Source organism: Lolium rigidum, chromosome 2 (genome assembly GCF_022539505.1).
Source record: "Lolium rigidum isolate FL_2022 chromosome 2, APGP_CSIRO_Lrig_0.1, whole genome shotgun sequence".
Taxonomy (NCBI): Eukaryota; Viridiplantae; Streptophyta; class Magnoliopsida; order Poales; family Poaceae; genus Lolium; species Lolium rigidum.
This window is the reverse complement of record NC_061509.1, coordinates 91,624,751-91,650,204: the sequence shown is the minus strand read 5'-3', so window position 1 is coordinate 91,650,204 and position 25,454 is coordinate 91,624,751. Positions and strand designations below refer to the sequence as shown.

The 25,454-nt window shown below is 46.3% G+C and overlaps 1 long non-coding RNA gene across 1 annotated transcript; it reads right to left on the bottom strand.

Annotated features, from left to right (window-relative positions):
* Positions 1–11,537: 11,537 nt before the first annotated feature.
* On the bottom strand, positions 11,538–19,685 carry LOC124686901. Its single transcript, XR_006997996.1, has 3 exons — positions 19,586–19,685; positions 12,220–12,290; positions 11,538–11,726 (listed from the first exon to the last, which is right to left on the bottom strand). It is a non-coding gene; the product is annotated as an uncharacterized LOC124686901 (long non-coding RNA).
* Between the last annotated feature and the right edge of the window lie 5,769 nt (positions 19,686–25,454).

The window sequence follows — 25,454 nt, the reverse complement described above, 5'->3', positions numbered from 1 at the left end:
TAGGTAAACTGACTCAACATAAAGTAAAAGAAAGGCCCTTCGCAGAGGGAAGTAGGGATTAAATCATGTGCTAGAGATTTTTAAGTTTTGAAATCATATAGAGAGCATAAAAGTAAAGTTTTGAGAGGTGTTTGTTGTTGTCAACGAATGGTAGTGGGCACTTTAACCCCCTTGCCAAACAGAATTTCAAAGAGCGGCTCCCATGAAGGACGTTATATCTACCTGCAAGGTAGATCATCCCTCTTCTCTTTTGTTTACACATGTATTTTAGTTTTAGTTTTATGGTTGACACTCCTCCCAACCTTTTGCTTACACAAGCCATGGCTAACCGAATCCTCGGGTGCCTTCCAACATTCACATACCATGAAGGAGTGTCTATTTGCAAAATTAAGTTGCTTACTGATGAATCAGGGCAAAACATGTGAAGAGAATTATTAGTGAAAGTTAATTAATTGGGGCTGGGAACCCCGCTGCTAGCTCTTTTTGCAAAATTATTGGATAAGTGGATGAAGCCACTAGTCCATTGGTGAAAGCTGCCCAACAAGATTGAAAGATAAAACACCACATACTTCCTCATGAGCTATAAAACATTGACACAAATAAGGAGTAATAAAGTTTTGAATTGTTTAAAGGTAGCACATGAAGTATTTACTTGGAATGGCAGAAAAATACCACATAGTAGGTAGGTATGATGGACACAAATGGCATAGGTTTTGGCTCAAGGTTTTGGATGCACGAGAAGCATTTCCTCTCAGTACAAGGCTTTGGCTAGCAAGGTTGTTTGAAGCAAACACAAGTATGTACCGGTACAGCAAAACTTACATAAGAACATATTGCAAGCATTATAAAACTCTATACTGTCTTCCTTGTTGCTCAAACACTTCTACTAGAAAATATCTAGACCTTAGAGAGACCAATCATGCAAACCAGTTTCAACAAGCTCTACGGTATTTCTCCACTAATAGGTTTAAACTACATGATGCAAGAGAAACATGATCTACTTGAGAGCTCAAAACAATTGCCAAGTATCAAATTATCCAGGACAATATGAAGCATTTTCTTTTTCCAACCAAATAGCAATAAATGCAATAGCTTCGAACTTTTGTCATTGAACATTAAAAGTAAGAGCGAAGAACACGAGTGTTCATATGAAAAAGCGGAGCGTGTCTCTCTCCCAAACAAGGATTGCTAGGATCCGAATTTATTCAAACATAAACAAAAATAAAAACACACGGACGCTCCAAGTAAAGCACATAAGATGTGACCGAATAAAAATATAGTTTCAATAGAAGAAACCCGATAAGTTGATGAAGAAGGGGATGCCTTGGGCATCCCCAAGCTTAGACGCTTGAGTCTTCTTGAAATATGCGGGGATGAACCACGGGGGCATCCCCAAGCTTAGACTTTTCACTCTTCTTGATTATATATCATCCTCCTCTCTTGACCCTTGAAAACTTCCTTCACACCAAACTTCTCATAAACTTCATTAGAGGGGTTAGTACTCAAAAAAATTTAATCCACCTTGGCCCTGTAGTGACACATTGCAAGAACTCAATAAAACATTAGCTACAGCTCTCCACGTCTAGAAAGCCTCACTTAAAGTCTACAAGAGACAATGCAAAAAACAGAGACAGAATCTGTCAAAACAGAACAGCCAGTAAACACGAATTTTTAAGAGGTACTTCCGTTGCTCAAATCAGAAAACTCAAAACTAATGAAAGTTGCGTACATATCTGAGGATCACTCACGTAAATTGGCAGATTTTTCTGAATTACCTACAAAGAATCATACCCAGATTCTCGACAACAAGAAATCTGTTTCTGCGCCGAAATCCAAATCTAGCATCAACATTCTATTAGAGACTTCACTTGGCACAACATTGCAATAAAATAAAGATAAGGAGAGGTTGCTACAGTAGTAACAACTTCCAAGACACAACAAAACAGTAGCAAAATAAAGACATGGGTTATCTCCCAAGAAGTGCTTTCTTTATAGCCATTAAGATGGGCTCAGCAATTTTAATGATGCACTCGCAAGGAATAAGAGTTGAAGCAAAAGAGAGCATCAAAAAGCAAATTCAAAACACATTTAAGTCTAACCCACTTCCTATGCATAGGAATCTTGTACACAAATAAATTCATGAAGAACAAATTGACAAGCATAAGAAGATAAAACAAGAGTAACTTCAAAATTTTCAGCATATAGAGAGGTGTTTTAGTACCATGCAAATTTCTACAACCATATTTTCCTCTCTCATAATAATTTTCAGTAGCTTCATGAACAAACTCAACAATATAACTATCACATAAAGCATGTTTCTCATGATCCATAAACACATAATTTTTATCAAGCTCAAACATAATAGGATTAAAACTTTCAAACCCACTTTTATCAATAATATAACAAGATGATTGATCAATCTTAAAAGATATGGGACTCCTAGATAAAGTCATGATCTCTCCAATCCCATTCTCATTAGTAGTGCAATTAATATTATCAAGTAACATAGGACCATCATCTAGAGATTTATCATAAACATTTGCCAAGCGAAACTCTTTAGTACCATGCATTTCGACATCAGGCACAAACAAAGCATTATCATAAGATTTATCAAAGTAGCATGGATTATCATGAATAACAGTAGCATAATTATTCTCACAAGTTTTACTCATAGGGAATATTTCAAGAGATTTCACAGGAACATAACATTCAACCTCCTTTGGTAAGCATGGAGGGCAATCAAATAGTGTAAGAGATAAAGAGTTACTCTCATTAGAAGGTTGGCATGGGTAGCTAATCTATTCTTCCCCCTTTTGTTCATCACTCTTCTCTTCTTTTTCATCCAATGAGCTTTCAGGTTCATCAATTTCCTCCTCTTTTTCATCCAATGAGCTTTCAGGTTCATCAATTTCTTCTTCCGCTGGTTCCTGCAAATTGTGAGTGCATTCTTGTGAATTAATGAGTCTCTCTTTATAATCAATGATATAGGGATTATCACTGTAGCTTTCTACGCAAAAATTAAGGATAGAAGAGACATAATCTTTAAGGTCCTTACAAACAACACAAGTTACATAATTTTTTAGCTATGAAGGATTCTATCTCAGAAGCTCCCATAAACAAAACAAACTGTTCTACTTCTTCGAACCCAAAATGAATATAGTTATTCCAATTATAGTTCTTAATTAAAACTTCCTCACTAAAGCCACATTGAAATTTAAGATGTTTAGTATCCTGTTGAGAGCAACAGTTTATATCATGGCGTTTAAGCAAGATTTTAGCAATTGTATTCAATTTTTCTATCACAGCACTCATAACTTTTCCCGTTCTTGATTTTCTATAATTATTATATAATTCAATAAGCTCCAAATAGGTTGTAGGTTCTCCCATAGCAACAGTTTTTAATTTTTAAGTTTTTCAAATTTTTATGGATTTTTGGGTATATGAGGAAAGTAAAATAAAACAGAAACAAACTAGACGAAAGTAAACTAAGCAAAATAATACTAGATAGAAATAAACTAAGCACAAATAAGCTAGACAAAAGTAAACTAAGCAAAACAAAATAAAATAAAATAGAGAGAGAGGTAGAGTGTACTCCCCAGGTGAACTTATGAGTAGAGCTATGCCTCCCCGGCAACGGTGCCGGAAAATAGTCTTGATAACCCACAAGTATAGGAGATCAGAACAGTCTTCGAGGGAAGTAAAACCCAAATTTATTGATTCGACACAAGGGGAGGTAAAGAATACTTATAAACCTTAACAACTGAGTTGTCAATTCAGCTGCACTCGGAAAAGCACTAGTAACAGGGTGATGTGAAAGTAGCGATAATATGAGAGAAATAGTAACGAGTAACATAGCAGCAATGAATAAGTAACACAGAGGCAATGACACTAGAAAATAGTTGATACTACTTCCAATGTCATATAGGAACGAGTATATGATGATGAGAGATGGACCGGGGTTCCCAGCTATTTACACTAGTGGTAACTCTCCAATAACAAGTGTTGGGTGAACAAATTACAGTTGGGCAATTGATAGGATTGAAATAGCATTAAGACAGAACATCAAGATCATTAATCATGTAGGCATGTTTTCCATATATAGTCATACATGCTCGTAATGAGAAACTTGTACAACATCTTTTGTCCTACCAAATCGGTGGCAGCCGGGCCTCTAGGGAATCTACTCGGAAATTAAGGTACTCCTTTTAATAGAGCACCGGAGCAAAGCATTAACACTCCGTGAAAACATGTGATCCTCATATCTAAGCCTTTCCCTCCGGTTGTCCCAATTTCCGTCACTTTGGGGCCTTTGGTTCCGGACATAGACATGTGCATACAACTTGTAGATACAATCTAAGCAATAAGTATAGAGCTTAAATCTAAGATCATGCCACTCGGGCCCTAGTGACAAGCATTAAACACAACAAGATTGCAGCAACAATAACTTCATAAACTTTATAGATAGACTAATCATAATGTAACAATCCATCGGATCCCGACAAACACAACACCGATTACATCAGATGAATCTCAATCATGTAAGGCAGCTCATGAGATCATTGTATTGAAGTACATGGGGGAGAGAGTACAAAATAGCTACAGCTAGAACTCGTAGTCCATGGGGGAACTACTCACGGAGCATGATGGAGGCGATGGCGTTGATGGAGATGGCTTCCGAGGGCACTTCCCCGTCCCGGCAGGGTGCCGGAACAGAGACTTCTGTCCCCTGAAACGGAGTTTCGCGATGGTGGCGACGCCCCTGGAGTCTTTCTGGAGTTTCGTCAATTGGTGTCGCGTTTTTAGGTCGAAAGGGCTTATATAGGCGAAGAGGCGGCGCAGGAGGGGCACCAGGGCGCCCTCCCCATAGGCCGGCGCGGCCAAGGGCCTGCCCGCGCGGCCCTATGGTGTGGGGCCCCTGGGCCTCCCCTCCGGGTCTCCTTCGGTGTCCTGGTCCGTCTCGGTGAATTATGATGTTTGGTCTTCGTTTCGTCGAATTCCGAGAATATTGCCCGAACAGCCTTTCTGGAACCAAAAATAGCAGAAAACAGCAACTGGCCCTTCGGCATCTCGTTAATAGGTTAGTTCCGAAAAATGCATAAAAACATAAAACAAGCATGAAACATCAGAAATTATAGGTACGTTGGAGACGTATCCTTCCGGCTTCCTCCTCCGGCGACCACAACCACCTCCCCCTCCGGCGAACACGACCACCAGCACACCACCACCACCACCTCCTCCTCCTCCTCGTCCGGCGACCACCACCAGCACCACCTCCTCCTCCTCCACCCACCACGACCACCACCACCACCTCCACCCACCACCATTTCCTCCTCCACCAACAACCGGCCTCCTCGGGCGACCTCAGGATATTTCAAATAAAAAATCCGGCGAAATTCCAGCGGCCCCAGATCTATATCTAGATCTGGCCGTCTTTTCTTTTTAAATTCAAAAAAAATTCTGTGGCGCACCACCGCCGGTGCGCCACAGAAATAAGACTTTGTGTGGCGCATGGGTCCGTGCGCCACAAAATTCGTATTTTTGTGGCGAGAATTCTGTGACGCACTGCCCATACGCCACAGAATATGATTTTTGGTGCGTCACTAATAAACCTTTTCCTACTAGGGACCATGGAAAAAAATAGCGCGCTATTTCTGCGTTAATAGCACGCTATAGCATTTTTGGACATGCCACGCTACATCATTTCGACGCTATAGCGTGCTAGCGCGCTATAGCACGCTAATAGCGTATTTTTTTGGCCGACGCTATTTTGTTATAGCGCGTTATTTTTTTTCCTTGCTAGGGACACGCGGAGCTCCTTGACCATGCGGCCGGGATGGTGTGGAGGCTGGACTCGACGGACGCTGTGTCGTACGTCATGCGCCGAGCCGAGCCTGTATCTGTGTGCGAGGAGGTGCAACACACAGCCATGCCAATGATTGCCGGCGTACATGAGGGAGATTATAATGTGGGATGCTAACTGTGCTTCCATCAGATGCATATAAAAGACTACAGATAGATTTCAGTGCAGGCATGTCCAAGATCCTCGCGGGGCTGCACCATAGAAGCCTGCACCTCTACGCTACGTAGCCTGCAGCCAGGAAGTTTGGGAGCAAGACTGCTCTACAAGGAGCTGCTCAGGATCGCATCCCTCCGGATCTCCCACGGCCAGCGCTGGTCGGGCCGAACGGCACGAGCAAGTCCACCCTGCTGGTCACCACAGACATAAAGGCTAAAAGATAACATAATTGGGTTAGAAGAACAGAGTCAGGCAATGACTCCGCAAGGATTGCATCCACATTCAGAATCCATGAAATCCCGTTTGATTATTAGGAACAAAACTGGGTGTCCTACACATCGGTCCAAGTGCAGAATTAGGAGAAATGATTGCAATTCTGGAAACTCGATGGATTTTCTTATTGCAGAAGAAGTAAGAGATGCTAAGGTTGAGCTTCTTATGAATTTCATATATTTATAGGCACACTTGATGACTTCAATCAGTACGTGAATCAATTTGAAAAGTGAATTACTATAAGCGTGTTGAATGTTTTCCGAGATCAAACCAGAGCGGTGGTCAGATGCCCTTTACAAAGTGAAGCTTCCTCCGGCCGGCCATGGTGGCGAGGGGAGGAAGTGGCTTGACGTGGCGTCGATGGTTGGGACCTACTGCTCGGGGTTCGTGGATTGGAGGTTCTGCTTGGTCTCCACCAGCTCCCGCCTGGGATGGTCTGGAAAAGATTACTAGCTCTCACCCCTCGGGGTGGGCACTCCTACGGTGTTCAAAGCTCAATGTGGCGAAGGTGGCGGCGGTGACTCGATGGTTTCTGAAGACGGGCGGCTTCCGGATTCGGTCTCTGTACTTGGGTGGTGACGATGAGGACGATAGGCTTGATTGCGTTTTGGGAGTACGGTGTGTGGTCTTCCGGGTCCATATTGTATTTTCCTTTTTGTGTGGAGTCGTTTGTAATCGGTTTCGCCATTGTTGAATTCCATCAGTTGTTATCTTAAAAAAAAGGCATCGCACCGTGGTCAGTTCTCATAAAACATTTCAAATACTATTGTCTATTGGATGCCCTTAAGATTTGAATTTTGAGCTGTGTGCAGTTGGTTGACAAGATAAGATGCAAAGTTTATGAAGCTGATGTACACACGTGTTCTAGTGAATGAGGCATTAACGCCAGTAACTAACAAAAAACTCCAGGAAGATGGCAATTTGTTTGTAGATTGCCATTGATGCATGCAAGATTCGAGACCACTAGGCAGTTTCTGGATTTATTTCAGGAGGGTATTTCCTTCCTCCGGTATATCTGGCATGAATCTTTGGAAATTAGGAGGGTATTTTCTTCCTCCGGTCTATCTGCTTTGAATATTCAGAAATTACGAGATATATACTTCCTCTGATTTCTTTTAATTGACTCGAATTTAGTATTAAAAATTGTACGAAATTTGAGTCAATTAACCGAATCGGAGGGAGTTGTTAATATTGCAATCCTCGAAGATTGCGGCAATATGATTACACGGTGATACAATATCAACGTAAATAATTTATATCAATATACAGAAACATATATGTATACCTAGCCGTAGCAACGCACGAGCATATTTCCTAGTTGTTCTAAATTTTAGTGCATGCTCGTGGTTTCAACGACAACAACAAAAAGTGATAGACGATGGGGATAAAAAGGCAACAAAAAAAGGACCGTATTAAATTGTCGACCGAGACGTGATGTGCACTGTTATCCCAGCTGACTGGCATATAGGGTTCCGATATTCTTCAGGCCGACCTCGCCGTACGCCAGCAGGCAGGACAGCTTCCACGTCATCAGCTTCAAGGAGTCCACAACGCCATGCATGGCTAGCTACCTAGCTCCAGCATCAGCCACACGTCTACAATCTCGCTAGCTAGCTCAGTCATGGAACCATAGAATGTTAGAGGAAAACCACAGTGGAAATTTGAAACTTTGCTCCACCTTTCGATGAAGTACTGCCACGGAGCCGACCATGTGCATGCCAATTGCCAACTAGCACCTTTCCACACTTGCTAAGGAACTGAATCAAACAAAAAACTAAAAACTCTTTTTAATGAACCAGCTACTTCATTCAGATTTGCACGTCTCGATTCAATTTTGAGCCTAACTTTGACCATGAACGCTACAACTATAAAGCACATGTCACAAAAGGAATATCATTAGATTCTTATTTGAAAAAAGTTATCAACCATATATTTTTATGAAAAATAAATTATATTTTATTTGCTAATTTCATGGTTAAAATTGGTCCCAACCTCGATTGGATCTTACAAACCCATACGGAGGGAATACTACATAAGCATTAAACATCGATGGATGATCAAATCTCTCTGATCCACTGATGTGTGTTTGCAATTTTGCATTCATTGGTGACGAAACGCGAGTGGTAACAAAATTTACCACATGCTACCATTGGTACGACGAGGTGGGAACGGTTGCAGAGCGAACATTCCGTCCCACTCGATCTTTCCAAGCCAAGAGCATGACCATCCAACTCAATGTTTCTCCATTTCTCCATCCAGCAGCCGGCGTCGGCAGTAGGCGATGTATATGCAGCCGCTTCATCGTCGGCATATTGTCGAGATCCACGTGGCGCAGGTGCTCACTCTAGGCACAGAGAGGGTGAGTGTCACACAATACTCACTGAAAACGTTGAAACCCCAAACTCGATGCTTATGTGATCACAACGCAAATAGTGCTTCAGAGTTATCTGGTTACCGTTGAGATTACAAATCACCAACGGTTATACGGGCACACCCATTTTCTACGATGCATCACACTTCGGAAACGTTCGGGCCTCTCTTGCCGATGTGCCCCCAAATCGTTGACATGATTCTAGCAACATGCTCCTTCTCCGTTGCAGATGAGGGTTTCTACCCGTGTCCAATGTATATTTCGTGTACTCCCTCTGTTCACAATTATTTTGCATTATGGTTTAGTCAAAGCTAAAATTTATAAATTCTAACTAAATATTCATAAAAAATATTAACATTCAAAATATAAAATCAGTTATATTAGAATCTTCATAGAATATATTTTTATATTATATGCATTTGGTATTATGAATTTTAATATCTTTTCATGTCTTTTGGATCAAACTTTGTAAAGTTTGACTTTGACTAAACGCAGAACCCTAACTAAATAAAAACAGAGATAGTACTAGCATGGGTTGCAACGACTCATGTATGTACATACGTAACAAAAGATATATTTGTCTAAAAAGATGTGATTGATTCCCAACCTGCATAGGCTACTCTTCCACAAAAAAAGTCTTCTAGCATGTTTATTTTCTTCAGTCATCGCCTTTGCTACCATGCAGTTATTGGGTTCAATTAGTGAGTGAGGGATATGATTCTGATGTGAAGGACACAATTGAGCCCAATAGAGAAAGTATGTGTAGCCTTAAAGAGAAAAGCAAGCAAGTCTTCACGTAGACGATATCATACACATGTTTGAGGAGTAAATTGGAGATCGAAGTGGACAAAATAAGAAGAAAGTGGCCCTTGATATCACTTTCACGGGAGATACGCTATCACTGATCTTACCATTAACAATCGATGAGACTGTAAATGTAGTTCTTGATTAAGCATCAGATCTTGCGATAATCCCCTCTGTCGCCAAATAAAGATTGTGATTAGCCTAGTTGATCATTGATCAACTGCAGATTAATTTTATTCTCGTGACTAGACCCACTCACCCACTGCCTACTCCATCGATCGCTCACTAGACATCCCCTGCACGTCAATTTATTGCTCGATGTCGACACCGCCACATACTGAATTTCTAATGTTAAGCTATCTTCGGTCATCTACCTGAAAATCGATTAAGAAAATGTTGTCTTATTGATGGGGAGAAGGCTGCTTTTAATTGTTCTTTCCGAGACTTTTTGCTTGTCTTATAAAGACAGCGACGTACAATGTCTTGCCTAGAGCGATCATGCATGGGAACAAGTACCGCCGTTCTCATCCTAAAGTAAAATGAGAAGAAAGGTCTTTTTTTTTTAATACCAAAAGGTCGTTGGTTTTGAAGGTAAAAGATCTAAGCTCAGTGCCGCACTGGCGCACCATGTATCTTTATCTCAGTAGACAAGCTAAGGGGACCTGCTTCCCATGTATGATAAACAAAAATGACGAATAATGTAGTAACCGTAACACATATATATGTAAATAAAACAACATGTATTTCCATAAATATATGTTGCACGTGGATACGAACTTTTAGTACTTACTCTAATCAAAAATTTAAATTTAAACTAAATCCATGACAAATATTATGGATCGGATAGAGTAGTTTTCAGGCTTGTCTGCAGATTGTATATTAAATGCACATGATCACTCCTTTGTTTTGTCCGGTAGTATAAATGAACACATACCCACCTGACCGTCAGCTTGGCCCTCTGCTAGCCATCTATTTCACAACAGTTAGAGGAGAGACAAATATATGCGGTATAAATTGGTGGGCTAGATCGATAGACAAGTAAGGGTTGATACCAAGGTTATCAGTATCAGTATCCCGATACGTATCGCAGTATCTTACGGATTTACGAAATTACCGTTGGCAATCGATACGTATCATGATGATATTTTAATCTACGTTATCTTACTCATATGCGGTATGTATTATAGTATCTTTACCTGATACAAGGTCAATGCCATATGATCCTATTCCTATGCTAAAAAAGATACAGACCGAGAGCATGCATGGTAAGACGAAGAAAATGTTTTCTAGGATTAACATGGTGAACTAAGTACTTACAGAACGAAGCTGCCATTTGTTTGGGTGAGTTGGGAATAAAAATGGTGTTTTTTTAGAGAGGATATAAAAATGGTGTTTGTACATGAAGCAAGCGGTCAACTAGCCATTTGGATCTACTGAATTTGAAGCACACTAGTAGCTGGAGCGCCCCATGCATGGGGCGCTTCCTCGCCGGTAATGTATGTCCCAATCGATCAGCTTGCACATGTGCGATTGTCGTGTAAGATTAAGGTCTCTTACATTGACTGCTAGGAACACTATTATTTAACAATAGCTGATAGCAAGTGCAGACTAAAACTAACTGCTAGCTAGGTAGGTAATAAGACAACATATCCAGAAGATATTCTATAATCCATGCAAGTCATACGGTTTTTAAATCCTTGGGACATACAGAGATTCAATATCAAACTGTATGAGTACAAGAAAAATGTCGCAAGGACTCCGAGTTCAAACAATCAAATTATATACATTGTGTTGTTCACTAAAGGTGATTCAGTAAGGAGTTTTAAACATTTACTACACATTGGTCAGAAAGAACTACATCACAAGAAGAAATCCATCGGCCACTGCTCACGGAATTCTTTGTAAGGTCATTGCTGTCACAGCAAGATGAAGCCCCTCGGCTCATGCCAAAGTGCCAGCATTGCTTCTTCTTTTGACCATCTTTCAAGATGAGTACAACTTAAGTTCCAAGGTAACACCAAAAAGATAAAAAAAATCTGTAGTTAATCTTAATAAGGCTAAGATTTTCTCTTCCTCGTCAACTGCATATAAGAAGAAGTTAGGACCTTAGTGTTAATAACAGTGATCATCATGGATCAAAAGCAAGACATCAAGATACTTACATGTAGTTATAAAATACAATTCGCAGTTGCTTGATACCACTCAGCTTGCACATCACCAACGCCAATCCCCGTCGTCAAAAAGACAAAAACAAATAGGCACCTGCATGAAACAACCCACATATAATTTAGAAAATAATCTAAAGTTCCTCCACGATTCTCACATTTATAAATGAATGGATGCAGTCATCTACAAACCAAACAAAAACAAATGGATATGTGAGGAAAGAGAGTATATTTCGTCAGATCCATGTACATTGTTGACACCTTAGTTAGGCCTAATTGCAACAAATGTGCAAAGTAGAATCCTTTTGAAGATTTTGAACTTATTTTCTTTTTCTTGATGTTCTCCAAACAAGTCAAACTAACATGACAGTTCCGAACATTTGTTTGGTCAATTAACGGAGAGGCTTCAAATGGCGGGTAGTTGCCAATTTTTCAACAGTAACAAAACAATTTCATTTTACCTTGAACATCCCTTGACACGGAGCAAAAAAAAAGTATGTACATATATCTGATTTTTTTAGAGGCCATAAACTCCAACCGCATTTTATGAAGGAAATGTATAAGAAATTTGCATTGAAAATGTTACATACACAAGTGGGTCGAGTGTTTGAGCATCAGCTGGATTTTCCAGTAGTACAACAAGAAGCTCCAGCACCACAACCTTTTTTAGATACCAGGCAACACTGCCCGACTTTAACTTAATAAAGCCACACGGTAACAAGGTTAAGATTACACACTGCTGGGCTTTACAGCTTGGCCTCCACCATGTTCAGGAAAAAACAGCAAAACACTATCAGCAGACTTGACACCGATAAGATAGCATGAGAAGGTCCTCGCACGTCCGGACTCGTCCCGAGCCACGCCCTACTTCTTCAGCCCGCCGGCGGCTTGAGCTGCACGTACAGCTTCCTTAGCTCGCTTGCCATCCAGCTTAGCCCCTCCTTTTCTCTTGTCTTGGCCTTTAGGCTCCACAGCTGCAAGAAGATGATTTTGTAAAGAATGTCAGCTGGGTTAGAAATAAGTTTCTTTTCAATCGCAAGTTTGTTGCGCACATTCCACAAAGCCCAAGACTGAGCTAAGAAAAACACCCACAACAACCTCCTAGGGTAACCCGAAAAACCAGAGAGGATATCGTGAAACTGCGCAAAATTGGCCGGGCACCAGTTGCACCCTAGCAACTGGCGCAAGGCCGACCAAGAAAACGTCGCCATAGAGCAGGCGAAGAAAATGTGACTTGCGTCTTCCGGCGCGCCACAAAGGGCACAAAGGCCATTGGAAGGGCCGTGTATGGTCAGGATTTGTTGGCCCGTCGGCAGCTTGTCAAGCGCCAGTTGCCATATGAATATCTTAATTTTGAGAGGGAGCTTGGCTTCGCACATATCTTTAGCATGGGCAATAGTCGTGCCCCGGGAGAGCTGGGCGTACATGGATTTGACTGTGTAGGAACCGGAAGGGTCAAGGTGCCAGGACACTAAGTCTTGGCCCGAAGTAAGATGCACAGGGGTTAGCATCCCCTGCAGCTCCCCCCCAAAGACGCAAACCTTCCTGATCCAGGGATCTCCGGAAGCGGATGTGCAGCTCATCATGGTGAAGGGCGTTTGCCACCGAGATGTCAGGGTTATCACAGATGGCAAAGAGCAAAGGGAATGAATCCATGACGGGGCCCCTCCCAATCCACCAATCCTTCCAGAAATTGGTGCGGATACCATTCCTGACCTCATGTTTCGCACCAACTTTAAACAGATGTTTGATTTTATGCAGGCTTTTCCAGAAGGGGGAGCCACCGTGGCCTGAACCCGAGAACAAGTCAGAAGCGTCACCGTATTTAGCACGGATGATTCGAGCCTAGATCGTGTCAACATCCTGATAGAGCCTCCAAATCCACTTGAGAAGAAGAGCCAAGTTCATTTTCTTGGTGTTTAGCAGGCGTAGGCCCCTAACCTCTTTGGGACGGCAAACCGCCGGCCAGTTCACCAGGTGATACTTCCTCTTTGGGCCTGCTCCTTCCCAAAAGAACTTGGACCGATGCGAGTCAAACCTGGCATGTATCCCATCCTGCAGCAGAAACAAACCCATCGCAAAGATTGGAAGATTATCAAGGCAGGAGTTGGAAAGGATGAGCCTCCCCCCAGAGGACAACAGTCTACCCACCCAGGGCTCAATCTTAGCAGCAAGCTTCCTAACCAAGAACAGCCATTGCTCAAGCGTAAGTTTCCTATCCGAAATTGGCAGCCCTAAGTAGATAAACGGGAAGCTGCCGAGCTTGCAGTTCAGCTTGTTGGCTATGTTGTTTCTCTCGCTGGTACGCTGCCCCAGGACAAACACTTCACTTTTGTGATAGTTGATTTTGAGCCCGGACATATCTTCGAAGCACATCAGGAGGAACTTAAGGTTCGCGATATCCTCGTCCGACCCTGGATGAGGATAAGCGTGTCGTCGACATATTGCAGATGCGTGATACCTCCTGGCAGCAAGTGAGGAACTAACCCATGGATGTGGCCTGCCGACGCCGCGGCAGATAAGATCCCAGAGAGCGCTTCTCCGATAAAATTGAAGAGCAGTGGGGAAAGGGGATCTCCCTGACGAACCCCTCTCTTATTCCTAAAAAACGGTCCCACCTCACCGTTAATAGAGATCGCAGTTTGCCCCCCGGAGACAAGCTGCAGAATCCTGTGGATGTAACCTGCATCAAAGCCTTTGCAACGGAGAACTTCCCCCAGGAAGTCCCAGTTCACCCTGTCATACGCTTTTTCAAAGTCTAGCTTGAGTAGCACCCCGCTGTGCTTCCTTTTCCGGATGTCGTGAATGATCTCCATGAGAGCAAGCGGGCCATCAAGGATATTTCTTCCCTTAATGAAGGCTGTTTGGTTCGGGGAAATGATTCTGTGGGCGATAGGGTCAAGCTTGGAGGCATAAGCTTTGGAGATGATCTTGAAGATAACATTGATCAGGGCAATCGGTCGGTACTGAGAGATTTGTTCCGCCCCAGGAACTTTCGGGATGAGCGACAGAATGCCAAAGTTTAGCCTGGAAATGTCAATGCGCCCCAACACAAAGTCATTGAGGATGTGCAGGATGCCATGTTTGGTCTGAGGCCAAAGCCACGGGGAAGCCATCCGGTCCCGGTGCGGTGTCGGTTTTCATCTCTTTGATAATGACCTCGAGTTCAGATTCAGAGAAGGTGCGAACCAAGTCCCCATTTTCCTCCTCTGACACACGCGCTTCCTCACCCCAGGAGGAAGGCGCCAGCCCACAAACCCTTGGAGCTGAGGAACCGAGCAGGTCCCTATAGAACTCGTATATGTGTTGTTGGATCAGTTTAGGTTCCGAGATAGTTCCGTTATCCGTTCGAAGCTTAGAGATATTGCATTTTCTTCTTCTCCCATTGGCTACCGCATGAAAATAGGACGTGTTTGCATCACCCTGCAACGCCCACCTCACTCTGCTGCGCTGCCGCCAGTGCTCCTCCTCCAATCTGTAGATATGCAACAGCTGCTCCTCCAAGTGGTATCTCGAGGCCCAGGCATCCTCGTCAAGACCTGTGGCGTCGGCCAGCACATCAAGTTCGGCGATCCGGGTCAGCAAGGCGGCTTTCTCAGCCTTGGTATCCCTTCCAAGGTTCTGACTCCAACCCCTAAGCCACTGTCTAAGGCCAGAGGACATGAAGTTCCACCAATCAATGATGTCGCGGCCACCCACCTTGGTCAACAATCTCTCCCAAGATTGCTGGACCAAGGGGATAAACTCCTGGCGCTCAAACCAGCTTGTTTCGAAGAAAAATCTGTTGGAGCGCACTGGGAAACCCTCGCCAGTGTCGAAGACAAGCGGCGTATGATCTGACCCCAGGCTGGTCTCAGCAGACAGGGAACAAAGAGGAAAAATTGCTTCAAAAGAGGCAGAAACGAACACGCGGTCAAGAGCAGACCGGACCGGATTGAGTTGATGATTGGACCAAGTAAACCGTGCTCCCGTGCGCGGGATCTCCCTCAGAGCCCAGGAAGCAATGGTGTTGTTGAACAAGTCAATCAGAGGCCAGTTAAGGTTGTCATTGCTCTTATCTTCGGCAGCTCTGATCAGGTTGAAGTCACCTCCCATGAGGATGGGCAGAGTGCACCTAGCAATCTTGCCCGAAATCTCATCCAGGAACCGCCTGGAACGAGCGTGGTCTGCAGGCCCATAAATCCCAATAACCTCCAGCTTCTTGTTGGATATCCGATGGAGGACAGATAGACTAAGGAAGAATTGACCCCTGTCCATTCTTCCCACCTCGAACAAGCTGTCCCTAACTCCCAGTAGCATGCCCCCCGAGTGGCCATTAGCTGGAAGCCAAGACCAGAAGAATTTCTCGCCCACCTCTAGGCTTGTAAGCTCGGCGTCCGTGAAGTCCTGTTTGATGGTTTCTTGCAGGAGAACTAAGTCAATACGATGCAACTTGAGGTATTCTTTTAGCAGGGTTCGCCTCCCCCGACGGCCGAACCCTGTAATGTTCCAGAACAGAGCTCTCATTGGGACACTCTGCTCAAAGCCCGTGCTTGGCGGGTGACAGGTCTGTGACCCACTGGCGTGGGCCTGCGAGCAGCTCGCCGCTTAGAGACAGTAGACTTCTTGGCTTTGCCCGAGCCCGATAGCGGATCCCCCACTGAACCCTTGCGAGCAGGAATGCCGGCGTCCGAGGGTGGCTCCCCCTTGGAGCCAGCCTCTGGGCCCCCGCCAGTAGAGTCTGGTTGCAGCTCGCCTCGAGCTGCCTCTTCCTTAGACTTGGCCTCTTCTTCTTCAAGTCTTCGCCTAGCTGCCAAAAGCTCCGCTTGTGCGCGTTCACGCGCCTGGAGAAGAGCCACCGCTTGCGCCGGTGACCCTTCTGTGGATTTGAACAGAATACAGCTATCCTTGGCCACCTTGAGCAGATGGGCCAAGGAGGAATGTTGAAAAGCAACAAAGTCGGTAGGGGAGGGGGAAGTACCTGGGGCGGGGGTTGACGATGAAGGGGTAGCCGTGTCGATGACGCTCTTGGTGAGGTTGTTCTTGTCCGCCGTGGCACGGATGGCCCGCTCCAGGACCGGTCCATCAGTAGCTCCTTTGGAACGCGCACTCTTGCGTAAAGCCTCCGCCGGGGAAGCCTTGGAACGAGGGCCTCGAGCCACCGGCGCCCCAAGCGCCGGAATAGGAGCGTCCAGGAGGAGTAGCTGTCCCTCAGCGGTGTTGGCGTCGCAGATGGCCGGGGCCTGGTGGAGATCAAGGGCCGGGGGAGGGGAGGTGTTAGTAGCAGCAGCAGCCGCCTCCAGCATGAGCTTCCGGGAGGGGCGATCATGGTTCAGCTTGCTCCTCTGTTCGCTGTTGCGCAAGTGTTCCTGGTCCGAGGCACCCTGTGACGGACTGGACCACCCCACCTCCTCACGTTCCTCCAAGGAAAGGTTCAAGGCTTTGCCTGGAGTAGGCGAGACGCGGCCGGCCGGAGTGGGGTCTTCAGAGAGTTCCGCACATAGGGAGTCAATGCTGAGAGCGCCATCAGGAGAATGGGAACCAGCTGCGGGAGTTGCCGGCAGAGCGGATTTGATGATTTGTGCCACCAGCGGGAAGATATTGCCTGTGGGGGTCAAGTTGGACCCATACTGACTGCGGGCCGAGGCTGGAATCAGGAGGTTGGGGTCCGAAGCGTTGAGCGGGAGGCAGGCCGACGGCGAGACAGGGGAGGAACCCAAGGGCACAGACTTACGGGGGCCCCCGCCCGCACCCGGAGCAGAAGCCGAGCCGCGCGAATCCTTGTGAATGTGTTTACCCCTCCGCCCGTCCCAGCGTTCCTCGTCGGTCTCCTCAAAGTCCTCATCCTTGTCCTCAGCCCCATCTCCAGGGGGGAATTTCGGCAGGTCGTGCGGCGAAGAGTCTTGGACTGACTGAGCTTCTCGAATAACTTGGATGCGGTAGCCTTGCATGTTGATGAAGAGGGTGATGTGATCGGGCAGCAGCTCCCCTTTGCGGCAGCCGAAGGACATACGGACAGGTGCATCCGGGTGCGCCAGCGAGCTCACGTCCACCCCGATAGGGCGTCCCACCTCACGCGTAGCGAGGAGGAGGCGATCAGCATGGCGGAAGGGGGGAGGCACGCCCATCAGCTTGACCCAGATTTCCTCCAGGGACTCAGCGGCGAGAGGGTCTCCAAGCGGAACAGTGACAATGGCCTTAAGCTTTGTACAGGGCAAGGTAAGGCCGCCCCCACGAATAGCGATACGCAGGCTCTCCTTCGACGGGAAAACCACAGCAAAGTCCGTGGGGCCAAGCTGGCGCACCTGCCAGTCCCAGTTCTCATCCACCAGGTCCTTAAACTCGTCCTCCACCGTTCGCGAGACGGTTGCCCGCCCCAAGGATAGCGCGCAGCTGAGTTGGAGATTGGCTTCTGGAGCTCTTCATCAGGAACTTCAAGGCAGCAGAAACCTGCGCGCCCGCCGCCAAAGCCTGCCCAGAAGGGGGCCAGCGCCTTGGAGACCGCTGCGCACATGGCGGAAAGATGACCCACCTTCTTACAGTTGACACAGAAGGCTTCATCGACGCAGGCGGCCTGGACGTGTCCTTGCTTGCCGCAGTTGTAGCACGTGATGTGGGCCACGTCTTGGATGGGCGCCCCAGACCCCCCCGGGCCGGTGACCTGCCCCGAGAGAGGAGCCTCCCCAGGAGTCCCTTGCGGTTGGCGAAGATGCCTTCTGCCCGCGTTCCGCCCAGAGTCGCGTCCACGAGGGGGAGGCGGCGGTGGAGGAGGCGCACGCGATTCCTGTCGTGGCCGTTCCCCCTCGGAACGCCAGGACGAGGAGCTCGCGCGCTCTGCCTCGCGGTCGCGCTGACGCTGTTGCCGGCGATGCTCATCCTGCTCCCTGTCCAGCCGTTGACGCAGATCTTGGTTGCGGGAGCGGGCGTAGCCCTTGCTGAGCTCCTCGAAGGGGCGCTTGCCATGCGAGTTCCTATCCCTCTCCATGGCCACGAGAAGAGGGACACGGGCGCCGGAGACGGGGTCGAGGCGGGAGGACAAGACCTTGGCGGCGGCGAGGTTGCGGCGGACGTCAGACGCGGAAGCAGGGAAGCCAAGTGAAGGATCTAGGTTATGAGGAGGAAGCCAGATCCACTTAAATACCGACGGCTGAGGGGTAAAACCATCCCACCGGGGAACCCTAGAGCCTCCCAACCGGTCATCCTCCGAAGGGGCGACGTGGCGCGCATCCAACGAGTCCGACCCAGGGGCACCCGCTGGAACAAGTCCAACCGCACCAAGGGCCGGGCCAGACCCAAATACCGAACCCTGATCAGGCCGCAACTGGGCCGAGGAGGCCCCAACCAACGAATGGGACGGCCCAGCTAGCCCCGCGGCACCCAGCGCCCGTGCGGCAGAAGCAGAGGCAAACCCTAGGAGCGGCGGCGTCCCTCTCGCCTCCGGCCGCCTCGGGACCGGCGGCAGCTCCAGCACCAGCGCTCCGATGCGGACCCGACCAGCGCCAGAGCACCCCGGATCAGCAACGGCGAGGTCCCTTCCCCGGGTGCCGGACCGGAAGCGGCGGGAAATGTGACGATGACGCGAGCGGCGGGGGCGGCGCCGGCGAGAGGCTCCTCTCCCGCGAGGAGCCAAGGACGGGCCCCGACGACGAGCCAACCACCAGATCTGGCCAGAACCTCCCGCGGTTCGCCGGAGAGTGGGACAACGGCCTCACCGCCACCTCTTCTGGATCCCAGGACCCCCCCTCCGAGATCTCCTCCTCCGAGCCCTCGGCCTCGGCGACGACGACGGCGAGGGGAGAGAAACGGTTCCCCTTACGCGCCGGGGAAGCGCGCAGGACCCGACGGCCCCCAGGGCGGCGGGCGGCGCGGCGGCGACGGCGCTCCGGGGGGGCGAGCATCCAGTCGTCCCCCGAGTCGCCAGAGCTGAAGCGTGTAGTTAGACACATCCTCCTCTCAACTGAATCCCAGCACCACAACCTCATGCACATCTACCGGAATAAACAAGTGTGCTATGAACTTGGTTTCCGAGAGCAATTGGGGATGCAACAAACAATACCAGTGGCAAACATTTCATACAGAATTCAGAAATGAAGTACACGTAATCGATCACAAGTCTCAACTCTACAATAATTTATATTACTTTCTTATACTCGGATAATAGGATCCTGAAATTAAGTAAACATCCGTCTAATGTACATGTAAGGCATCACAACATTTTCATAAACCCGAAAGGTTACAAAATTTCTTATATTAAAAGTGGTTAATTTTAACAACAAAGAGCACTTACATCAAACATGCAAGACATGTTCGGATAGATTACTGAGTAACGATCAGCCCCTATGCAAACCAAGAACTCGAGCGGAATAAAAATGCCACATCAAAATACATGGTTTTTTATGCGAACGAACCTCTTGTAGAGTAAAGTTGGAAACTGTGTATTTAGATTCAATAATAATCAGTCGAAATAAATAACCTTATAGTGACATGAAATGTATGCCTGTATTCTAATAGGGAAAAGTGAATGACTATATAAATGCAGAAAAAACTATTATCTTTCCAACAAAATTTATTTTTGGAGAATACACAACAATTTAGCTATGGAGCTTCATGTAAATTGCTTAAGAAACACACATCCTCGCCTCGCCTCGATAATAAATAATTAAAAATACCGCTAAATTTCTTTAGTTCACAACATAATTATGCTAATGCACACGGAAAGAGAGAAGTATATATATATATATATATATATATATATATAGGGTTGCACCAACAACCCATATAAGAAGGCGATCTGGCGGAAAACCCGAAAAGACCCGAAAACTGGCCCCGACCTTTCTCGCCCACACGAGGCACCAACCTCGCGGCCCCTGCCTCATCTTCCCGGCCGCCGGCAAGGCCCCGCGCCGGCTAGGCTTCCACGCCGCCGGCAGGATCCCGCGTCCGCCCTTCCTTCTCTGCTGCCGGAAGCTCCTCACGCCGGCCCGCCCCTCCTTCCCCGGCCCCGGGAGATCCTCGTGCTGGCGCGTCTTCCCCGTCGCCGGGAGGCTCCCGCGGCACCCGACCTTCCTCACGGCCGCCGGTCCCCGCGTCAACCCTCCTTCCCTGTCTCCGGCAGGCCCCCGCGTCAACCTCCTTCCCTGTCTCCGGCAGGCCCCCGTGCCCACGAGCCCATCAAGGCGCATCCCCTCGTGCTCTTGGTCCTGTCGGGCCCTACCGGGCGTACGTCGCCGTTCCGCCTGGCTCGGCCGCCCGCCGGCGCCGTGGACGATCCCGCGCCGCGCAGGCTCACCCTCAAGCTCCAGCGCCCAAGCCCCCCCTCGACTACCATGCGCCCACCAGCAGAGGAGGCCACACGCCCGGAATTTGACCTCCCACAGGGTCCTCTCCGTGGTGGTCGAAAATCGGCCTCCCCCTAGTTCCCATAGCTGCCGGCGGCAACCTCCCTCCAGCCTCCGCTCCCCACCGCAGCGATCTGTCCGGCCACGGCCTCTTCTAGCTCCCCATATCGACGCCATCCCATCTTTGCTGTTTATTCTGCTTTTCGTTGGCTTGTACTGTTGCAGGGTAAAACGATGAACTGTTCGTTATTAAAAAGCTGTACTGCCTATGATGCTCTCCCAGTAATTTTAGAGAATGTACATACAAAAAGTGCGGACAAAATCACAAAAGGTAAAGGATCTGGCAGTGCACATATTTTTATACAGGCTATATGCAGTACAGTTAACTTACAAAACCAATGAAAATTTACTCGCAGACGTGCGGAAAGATAAGTAAAAGAAATTTGGGCAGTCCAAGTACATTCACTGGTCGTGGGCAGCGCATAAGTATGGATTAAAAAGACACTTCATAGAAGCAAGTAATTAGCTACGTATGCAAGTTCAAGACGCAGAGATGCGCGAAGCAATGTCATTACTCCATGGTCTACGCCTAGCGAATCGAATCGGATGCAGTCGTACTGTCGTCACTTCAGATCAAATGGAATTACAATGCAAATCGAGAAGCACAGCCGGTTAGTGCAAAAAAAAAAGATAAAAAGAATTGTCAAGAAGCACAGCCGGCAACACTTGGAAGTACAAGCATAGGTTTCTTGGAAATTCATAAAAGAATAATCAATATCTACATATAGATTTACAAAAAAAAGACAAATTTTCGCGAGGAAGTACACTTTTTCCGATGGCCCGAAGGTTTTGTGGCATGTCAAATTTAGTTGGTCGTTGCAAATTTTCAGAAATAAATTATTTGCAAATATAATTACAACTCGGCAGTGCAAAAACCGTTTTGAGAAAAGTCCAACCTGTGTCGTGAGAAGTATAAGAAAGTAATGTTTTGAAAAACAAGAGTACAGGTTTAGGAAATACACCTCCACGTAGAGAAAATGGCTAACAATAAATTTGGTCCGAAGGAAATACGAAACAATTACATCGGGAAATACAAAAATGTAACTTTTTTGAGAAATACGTGAAAATAAATAAATTCTTATGCAAAACAATTTGAGTCGAGCCGGTGGAAGCAAATAGAGACGCACATCTCTCTCAAGCATTTCATTTTTTTAACGAAACACCACCTACCTACGAACGAACCCCACCACCCCCACCCACCTCGCTCGATCTCAAATCCCCCGTACCCTCACCACGGGCGACCACCTCCACCGCTGCCCTGGACGGCCCACCCGACGACGCCAGCCATCTCCACCCGTACCGTTGTCGGCCACCCGCGCTGCCGCCTGGAAGGTCCCCGCGCCGCCGCCTAGAAGGCCCCCACGCCTCCGCCACGAGGGCGCCTCCACATCGCCTACCGAAGCTTTCTCCACCCCGCTGTCGTGCACGCCGAACACGCGCTCCCGCCGCCATGAGTGCGCCTCCGCGTCGCCGACCAGAGCTTCCTCCGCACCGCTGTCGTGCGACCGGAGCTAATTACATTGTTTGCGTCTTGCATTTTAGTCTCGATTGATTCGCCCCGGCTATACATTTGCGGCAGACCGGCAGTATATTGCAGCCACACCGCTCCTAAAAACCAGAGCTTACTTGTAGCGCACTACCAGGCCGCTAGCTGATGCTACTCTAATGCTTATGCTGTTGTGAACAGGTTGCTGACATGAACTAAACTGTAGTTCTCTACTCTACTCTATTTTAATCTCTATTTCTTGTTGATGTGTGGCTCATAAATCTAGTACTCGTATTTGTTTTTGATGTGTGGAAGATACAAAAGAAAATAGAAACCAGATTGTTCACATGAGAAGTTCAGTCCTATTTCTTCCGTAGTTTAAAATCCACCGAAGGCCGCTCTCTCTATTTCTCTCACTAGGCAATAGTAGTGCGCATGCTTTTATTTTACCAAACACATCAGCTAATTTTCGTGAGGCAGTGCACTTGTATTTGTGGTGCGATGCAACTGATTTGATTTGAGCTATTTTTGCAAAAAATAAACGAGGGCCCAGACTGCTACTGCTCTCTATTTGTTCCGCCGTGAGCGTGCAGTAGTGTTGTTGCTCTATATCTCGCACTAGTAATGCCAATTCTCTCTCAATGATGCCGAATTGATGCCTTGGATGGACAGTGATAAAAATGGAGCAGAGAGAGAATATGTTAGGAACCCTGCTGCCGCCGGTTAGGAACCCGCTCACCATCACCGACCTGTTCCTATGCTCCTCCCGCCCGGCAAGGAATCGCCGACCCAACACATATTTGTGCCGCCAGTTCCCGCTAATTCTTGCACCCCTGTTCTCCCGTACAAATTGTCATGGATGAGGAACAAGGCTGGTCTGCGCAACAAAGGATTTCATGGAGGTGATTCCATCGATGAACATACAGAGGGAGTATTCAGCGCAATCGATTCCTCTAGATTTTTGTTGCATTTTCTGTAGACTTATTAATCGTGGTTGTACATATGCATATGGTCTGGAAGCACCCAACGTGATGCTCTTCTACCGGATTAGGTCTTCAGTACATCAGATCCCATGTGTGTGCATGTTTTCATCAAACTTCAAGCTAGTTGCGGGTGTCCATGACCAGAGTTCCTCTCTTTTCTCCTGCAGAAATCGACTGGGATCGTCAATACAAGAGCGTTGTGATAAAAAGAGCAGGTAAAAAGATTGGGCAGTACAGGTATACAAATCACAAGTAGCCCAACGAGGAGAACTACACTGACGGATAGTGCACCCATTCAAATTACACAAACTTAGATTTCACGAAGTACGAGTGAATGATGCCCGGAAGTGCCCACTCCTAACCCACGGACCGATGGCCTCTGCCCGCATGCAGTTGCGCTTGACCCTCGCTTCGTTGACCCTCGACCCGTGTGCCGCTACCCCTCTTCCATGCGTCCATCGTCAGCAAGATCCACTTAGGAAGTAAAAGAAAACTGACAAAATCTGAATAAAATAATCTCGCCATTCACGAGGAAGTTCAGGTACTTGATGATGATAAGTACAACAACTTATTATAGGAAGTACAGGAAGATCGAAAAAATCCAAAAGTAGAAAAAATAAAATAATCCCGGCATCCGCAAGGAAGTTCAAATACTTGACGATGAGATGTAAAATCATTTGACATGATTAGTACAACCACTTAGTATTGGAAGTACAAGAATACCGACAAAAGTCAAACATAGAAAAAGAAATATCATCATCCACGAGGAATTTCAAATACATGATGATGAGAAGTACAACAATTCAGCACGAGGAGGACAACCGCCTATTATAAGAAGTACAAGAAAACCGACAAAATCCAAATGTAGAAAAAAAAAAATAATCCCGTCATCCGCGAGGAAGTTCAAATACTTGATGTTTAGAAGTACAACCATTCGACCCGAGCAGTACGTGAACTTATTATGGGAAGTACAAGAAACCCGACAAAAATCAAAATGTAGAAAAAACAAAAAAAACGTGTCACCATTGAGTAAGTTCAAATACTTGATGATGAGAAGTACAACCAGTTTCCACGAGAAGTACACCCACTTAATACAGGAAGTACAAGAAAATCGACAAAATCCAAATGTAGAAAAAATAAAATAATCCCGTCACCCGTGAGGAACTTCAAATATTTGACGCTGAGAAGTACAACCATTCGGCACGAGCAGTACATGCACTTATTATAGGAAGTACAAGAAGACATCAAAATCAAAATGTAAACAAAAAAAATAATAACGTCATCCACGAGGAAGTTCAAATACTTGACGATGAGAAGTACAACCATTCGACACGAGAAATATAGGAAGTACAAGAAACTAACATAACACAAATGTAGAAAAATCAAAATAATCCCGTCATCCGTGAGGAAGTACAAGGAGTTATTCCGAGAAGTACAGGCAGAGACTACATGAAGTACAAGCAGCAATAACACTGCAAATTGTAGAAAGAAAATACTCACACATAAGTTCACATATCAATGTTGGGAAGTTCAAATATTAATATCTAGGAAGTGCAAAATCTCTTAAATAGAGTCTAGGAAAAATCTAAAACTATCATTCCGAAACACATGTTTAATTATTGTAAAACACACTAGTATCGAAACATTTTCGGAAGTACAACCACGAAGGTTAAGAAGTACAATGACATGTCCCGAGAAACATTTTCGGAAGTACAAGGACATTTTCGGAAGTACAACCACGAAGGTTAAGAAGTACAACCGCATTTCGCGATAAGTACACGTTCACGTCGAGGGAAGTTCAGTGCTCTGTTTTTACGGGGCGGAAATCTATTGTCCAAATCTCATCGATTTGATCACCATCCACTTCAATCATTGTAACCAAAAGCTTTATATGGTAGTGTATATGTCTAATTTCATTACCTACAACATTTTACAACAAATAAATGGATCTAATCCATCAAATTCAAATCGTTATCCCA